Source organism: Quercus robur, chromosome 4, assembly GCF_932294415.1.
Source record: "Quercus robur chromosome 4, dhQueRobu3.1, whole genome shotgun sequence".
Classification (NCBI taxonomy): Eukaryota; Viridiplantae; Streptophyta; class Magnoliopsida; order Fagales; family Fagaceae; genus Quercus; species Quercus robur.
In genome coordinates, this window is record NC_065537.1 from 50,350,318 (window position 1) to 50,358,224 (window position 7,907).

The window sequence follows — 7,907 nt, forward strand, 5'->3', positions numbered from 1 at the left end:
GTTTTTAATTTCTTTCTTCCTAGTATACATTTAACCTAATATTAACAAAACTAAAACTAAAGTACACTTTTGGCCCTCAAAATTTAGATCCTTCTTGTTTGATTTTGTTTTCATATTAGATTTGTCATCCATTTCTGTTAATGATCAAACCATTAAAGGCCCTTGATATTTAAAAATTTCATGAAATACTAACTCTAGAGTGTAGTAAAATGCAAGGTTTTTTTTTATTATTATAGGCAGAAAAACATATATGGATGGTCAAATTACTAACGGAAATAGATTGCAAGGCCAATATGACACAGAATCAAACATGAAAGGTCAAAATAAAATTTTAAAAATGTAGAGGATCAGAATGAAACAATCTCAAACTTACATGTAGTTTAGTCCAAAATCAATAGCATAAGGGGAATACTATCTAGATCTATAAAGAAGGCATGTGATCATACCAACCAAAGTACATACAATTTGAGTTCCTCTAAAATTGATACGTTATCTCTCTCTCTTTTTATATATATATATATATATATATATATATATGCAGTTTTCCCTTTTTAGTTGTTTTGGGGTTGATTTGAGATAAAGAAGAAATGTGCTTTTGTACCTACCATAACACCCCACAATTTTGATACCAATTTAATTCTTATACGTAAATTAAAAAGGAGGTTCACAATTAAATGGATTTAATTAGTTTGGGCCTAAGATATTTAAATTTGATAATTACTATAGAATATGAAGGCCAAGTGAAGTGACATAAGTAAATATATGGGTCTTGATAAGTTTTTAAAAACCCTAGCATTTTACTTCTTAAGACACACGTGTGTATATATATAAGGTTTTCTTTTGTTTTAGCTAAAACACACGATTGAAAAACTTATTTTTTTCTACTTTGCAGCTGAACGTGAGACTGCAGAAGGTATGGTTTCCTTTAGCTCTAAATTTAGGGTGTTGAATATCCAATAACTAGACTTGTCACACGTTTGCTGGAAAGAACTGTGCTTGAAATTGCTTTAGTAGCTAATAGGACAAAAGAAATCACTTTATAAAACCTAACCTATCAATATATTAAAAGAAAAAGGACTTCTAACTTCTAGCCATATGTTTGACCTATCAATCTCCACCTATCCTTATATGAATTTAATGGAGAGGATGACTTATAATTAATTGTTTTATATTAGAGTAAGAATGATGCATACAGCTTTTTTGTTTTCCCTTATTTTCATTGTCAAATATAGTCTTGGCCTTTTAGCCACTAATAGGTTGAGATGCCTTCTTAAACAAGAAATTTCCAACAAAGAAAATATCTAGATATTTCTTATACTCTTTCCAGTGACATCAAAATAATGCTTTCATTTTCTTTCTATATTAGTAAAGAAAACGTCCACTAACTAGGAATGAAATTGGGCAGTAGAGAGGGAAAAAAATTTTGAGCAAAACTAGGCCCTACATATAGTTTGAATTATAAGGCAGTCTCAGTGTAACAACCCATAATTTTGATACCAATTTAATTATTATGCGTAAATTATAAGGAGGCCTACAATTAAATGGATTAAATTGAATTGAGCCTAAGATATTAAAAATAAGATAAATATTATGGGATATGAAGCCTAAGTGAGGTAGCATAAGTAAATATTTGGGCCTTAATAACCCTAGCCTTTTACCTTTTAAGTTACACGTGTATGTACATAAGAAGTTCCTTTTTGTTTTCAACCGCAACATATGAGTGAGCTATTTCTTCTCTTCTGTAAGGCTGTGTAGGAGAATCAGGTCAACTCTTCTCTTTATTTGGTTTCTTGTATTTATGTGATACCTAACAAGTGTCTATCTAGTTTAAGGGCTATTGGTATATCACACACCTAGGATGGAGAATTTCTACGTATATGAGTCTTTGTGCTGCACGAAACATAGGGGCAGGTGTGGACTTGAAAATTCAACATTGTCATCATGTTAATAATAATAAAAAAATTAAAATAAATTAAAAATTAAAAAATAATAATAATAAAAAGAACCTGATTATGGCTAGAAAATCGTCCCACGTTTTCAGGGAGGAATTGTGCTTGAAATTGCTTTAGTAGCTAATAGGACAATAGGCATGACTTCATAAAATCTAACCTATCAATATATTAACGTAAAAGAACTTCTAGGCTTACGTTCTGATCTCAACAACCCTCACTTATCCTTATATCATGGGAAAGGATGTCCTACAGTTATTATTATATTAGACTAGGAGTGATGGATATAACTACATGACAAGAAAGGATGTGAATTGTAAATTGATGAGATTTCCCTTATTCGTCCATTTTGAAGTCTTGAATATCCATGATTATATCAATGGAAAAATCAGATTAGGTAGCAGCATTTTTAAGTCCAAAAATTTGATCAAAGCTAAAAGTGTATTGGATAGTTAAGTGATTAAATAGAGGATTTTGGATATATCAATATTGTCTAGGATAAAACCGTTTAAGTGTGAAGATAGATTTTTTTTTAAGTGAGAAATTGTGTATTGATGAACCTATTTTTGGTGTTGCTAGGTTCTAATTCTACTGAATTGTTGTGATTCAAGGGAGGTTGATTTCCTTTATTTTTGCAACTAAAAGGTAAGTGGTGTTTACTAATTTTGGGGGTTTTCCCAAAATAATGTTGATTATTAAACTATTTATATCAAAGAAACATGTTGATATTTTATATATGAATTGATATTTTATAAATGTTTGATGTGCACATTGACTATTCGTTTTATGAAAAAACTTGTGGGACAACCGAAATTTATTTAAACTTGTATGTGTGAATATATCTTTATATTTTTTAGAATTATGAATGGATTATTTTTGTAAGCATATTGAAATGTGTTTTGAAAACTTATGGCAAGTCGTGATTAAAAGCTCAGTATTGTATTTAGTTCTTAGTAAGGGATGATCATACTGAAACTAGTCCTTAATAAGGGACGGTCTTAAAAAAGGGCACAGTGCACATTTGATAGCTCCTTAGCAAGAGAGTATACTATTGAGGATCCAAAAAAGAAACTCCTTAGCAAGGGAGTATAGATTCGAAAGGAGCTATCCTTAAGAAAAGGGATGAAAAGGAGGTTCCAGTCCCAAAAAGGAAACAACACAACCCTGTCAACGGGACGTAAACGTTGACCATGAGAAAAGTTTAGGAAATTGTTTATGTGATGGTATTATATATATAAATTATGATGGCTCACAATATAAAGATATATTTTTTTATATATATATGAAGTATTTAATGATAAATATTGATGAGTTACAAGTTATGAAATTATTGTAAGAATTATTTATTTGAAAAGTTTGTTCCCACACCCCAATGTTAGTGAATTCCACTTATTAAATTATCTCACCCCCCTTTATTTCCCATTACAGATACATTAGAGGGATTATTGGAGTAGAGATTCTTGGGAGACAGCAGTTATGAACTATTTTGTGGAACTAAGGATTTATTATTATTTTTATGGCATTAAACATTGTATTGGAAAATTATTTTAAGGATGTTTTGTCTTTGGTGAATTAGAACTTTGACATTTGTGATGAGATTTAAGGTTACTGGTTTCTTTTATTTAATATTTTTATGAATTATTCAGATTAAATAGACTTTTATTGCTTATGGTTTTGGGGCGTTACACTTAGTACCGCAATCAGAGTGGCACAAAGAATCTAACATCTCTGTAGGTTTTGATATTGATAGATTAAACTATTTACGTATGAAAACTAATTTTAAGTGGGAAACTCATGTATTGATGAACCTATTTTTGGTGCTGCTAGGTTCTAATTCTACTGATTTAGTGTGACTCAAGGGTGGTTGATTTCATATTTTTGCAAATAAGAGATAAGTGGTGTTTACTAATTTTTGGGGTTTTCCCAAAATAGTGTTGATTATCAAACTATTCTCATATCAAGAAATATATTGATATTCTATATATAAATTGATATTTTATAAATGTTTGATGCGCACATTGACTATTCGTTTTATGAAAAGCTTGTGGGACAACCTGAATTTATTTAAACTTGTATGTGTGAATGTATCTTTATATTTTTTTAGAATTATGAATGGATTATTTTTGTGAGCATATTGAATATGTTTTGAAAACTTATGGCAAGTCGTGATTAAAAGCTTAGTATTGTATTTAGTCCTTAGTAAGGGACGATCATACTACAGCTAGTCCTTAGTAAGGGACGGTCCCAAGAAAGGGGATAATGCACATTTGATAGCTCCTTAGCAAGAAGATTTACTATTGAGGATCCAAAAATGAAGCTCCTTAGTGAGGGAGTGCACCTTTAGGTTCCAAAGGAGCCATTCTTAAGAAAGTGGATGAAAAGGAGGTTCTAGTTATAAAAGGGAACAACACAACCCTGTCAACGGGGTGTAAACGTTGACCACGAGAAAAACCTAGAAAATTGTTTATATGATGGTACTGATATATGTATTATGATGGCTCACAATATAAAGATATTTTATTTATATATATATATGAAGTATTTGATGATAAAATATTTATAAGTTACAAGTTATGAATTTATTGTAAGAATTATTTATCTGAAAGGTCCCACATCCCAATGTTAGTAAATTTCACTTATTGAGTTATCTTACCCCCCCCCCCCCCTTTTGTTTCCCCTTACAGATACATTAGAGGGATTATTGGAGTAAAGATTCTTGGAAGACAGCAGTCACGAATTATTTTGTGGAATTGAGAATTTTATTATTATTTTTATGGCATTAACCATTGTACTGGAGAATTATTTTGATGATGTTTTATCTTTAGTGGATTAAAACTCTGACATTTGTAATGAGATTTTAGGTTGCTGGTTGCTTTTATTTAATATTTTTTATGGATTATTTAGATTGAATGGACTTTTATTATTTATGATTTTGGGGTATTACAATACCACCTAGGTTCAAAAGAAAAGGGAGTTGAGCCCCTACTCATTCTAATGTTTTGAACAATGGAGGTTAGACTGCACTGTTAAAAAGGTTCTCACTCACAGAAAGAAGCATGATAATGATCAGATAATGATGATAAACTAGGATTACAATACAAATGACAGAGAGAGAGAGAGCAATACTTATGCTACCACGCACATAAGAACTTTTTGAAATTTGGTGCTTCCTATAATCAGAAGCTTTGGCCTAAGTTAAAACATAATTGTAGTTGGTGAGGTAGACAAAACTTGAGTAATGCTTGGCTTAGTAGATCAGAGATATGTCTAATATGCATCTTTAGGTACCGATTGAAGCTTTTGGCTGATGGATTTTTGAAAGAATGGCAACCTTCAGCAATGTGCGTTTTGAGTATTTCAACAATTTGGTTTGCTAACAATTTTGAATAATCTGGTTAGGTAAACTAATTTTTCTTTGCTCTTTGAGGGGGAAACGACCCCTTTAAGAACTTACTAAATTTGAGTGATCTCATCAGTTAGCATTAATAGGGTCCAAATATTATATATGACTTTGAGGTAGGGGAACATACAACAAATTACTTAGGTGCTCTTTTTTGTGTTGCATATAAGCTCATGAGCATTAATAGGGTCCAAATATTATATATGACTTTGAGGTAGGGGAACATACAACAAATTACTTAGGTGCTCTTTTTTGTGTTGCACATAAGCTCATGGATTTCACCAAGTGTTTCAAGCTCACTTGGCAAAATTCATGTCTTGGACACATGAATAAGCTGATATAAGCCCACTCTACCCTCAAATTACACTCCAAAATTTTCAAAGAAAGAGGACTTAGGCTATGTTAAATATAAGAGAATAATAGGCCCAACCATAATTGGGCTTGCGTTGTACTGGGCTTTGTAAAATGGGGGGTGACAATTAACAGGTGGCTAATTGTTGATTCTAATTTGCATTTCAACACTATAACATTGACAATATGGGAGCTTCTACCATATTTGTTAAGCGTTATGCCGAAGACTCGCAATTGCTCTATTATGCGAATGGGGTTAGGATGAAAACCTATTACCTTTATCAATTCTTAATCAACTACGAAAAACAAAAACATAACAAAAATAATAATAATAAACTGATTATGGTAGAGTTAAGTAAAAATTTTCCAAATAGAAATCAAAAAAAAATTAATAATAATAATAATTTTTTTTTTTTTTTTTTTAAAACGTTGCCACCACTACGATTATTTTAGAACTTTTTGATTAATTATGCATAAATGCAAAATACATTATGTTTAACTGCTTAACATTTATGCAAACTACCAAAAAAAAAAAAAAAAATCAAATCAAATTGCATATATGTTTTAGTTAACATACATATTATATATTATATCCCTTTACAAAAATAATTACATTATAGATTATACATATGTACACCTAAGCTACACGGGCCACAATTAGTATATAAAAAATAAATCCTTTGATTTTTTGTTTGACTTTTTCTATGTTGACACGTAAAGTTCTTCACATATTTTCACATTCTTTAGAACACATTCTTTTGTTAGAATAAAGAAACCCAACACAAAGCAAACTCTAGTTAAATTGCGTTAAACATTTTCTAAACAAATTCTAATTAATTGCATTGCATATTTTCTACAAATTTTCATTTTTTTTATTGTTTATTTCTTAATAAATATTTAAATATATATTATCTATAAATATTTTTCAATAAACCTTTTGAGCATCATATTATTATAAAATGAAAAAAAAAATACTATTATGAATTTTTCCTAATGTTGTCACATAAGAATTTAAAAGCCTACATTTTTTTTAAATCATTTCTACAAATTTGGTTTTTAGAGTCAAATAATAGTATTAAACTATATTGGTATAAATTAATTATAATTCAAGCCTTTTATGACAAAGTAAGCCAACACCATTGAAATTCGAATTAAATCACATTTTATTTTCTTAAAAAATTATAATTAGATTAGGTAGGTTAATTTCTAAGAATTCTCTAATTAGACTCTTTATTTGTTAATTTGTATATATTTTTATAGTTCTTATTATTTAAATATATATCATATATAAATATGTTTTGTTGAACATTTTGTGCATTATACAGGTTAGAGAGTAGTAATTCTTCTTTTTTGACTTCTTTAATGTTGGCATGTAAATTATCGAAAGGTATATTTTTTTAATTTAGTTTTTAGAGTTACAAAAAGAGCTAATTTGACTTCTTATTTTAATACTAAAATAATTAATTATGTATCATATATATAATAAAAATATATATATTATCAAGCTTTATCATACACTGCAAAAAGATGACACTAATATATATGAAACTAATTTATTTTTTATTTTTTTAAAAAAAATTTATTTACAAAAGGGCTGTTGAAGACCGAGCACTTAAATATTGGGCCAGTTGGTGTACACAGAAGCTGGAAAAGGCTATTGTTTTCACAAGTGAGGTCGAGGAGCATGGGTCCACAATCAGCAAATTAAACGAACTATAAAACGAGCAAGGAGCAAGCATGAGCGGTCACATCCTGAGCGTTCATGAATCATGGCCTTCTCGTGATCACCCAATCAGTGCACTGTACCAAATATGTCAATTTTCTTTTTTTTGAAGTCCACGTATCAAAAGGGTTTTGCTGTCAAAATAAGAGGGATTTGATCCATATTTTGCAAGACTGGACAGCCGCTCCAGTTGCAGATAGCAGCCAGGAGTAATACATATAATTTTTAGTTTCAGTCCCAAAAATAGAATGCCATTTTGACAAATTTCACCAAATGAATGTTTCTTATGACCATCCTTTTATTCTATCCAGTTTTCAACTTCAATTAGCTACATAATCAGAAACCCAAACGCAGTTTTGGTTAAAAGAATTGGTTTAGATACCAAACACAAACAACCGCAACCAGTATGAACAGAAAATGCATAAAGAAAAGCTAAAAAATAAAACACATTCTTGAAAAGAGCATCTCTAAGCATCAGCATGAC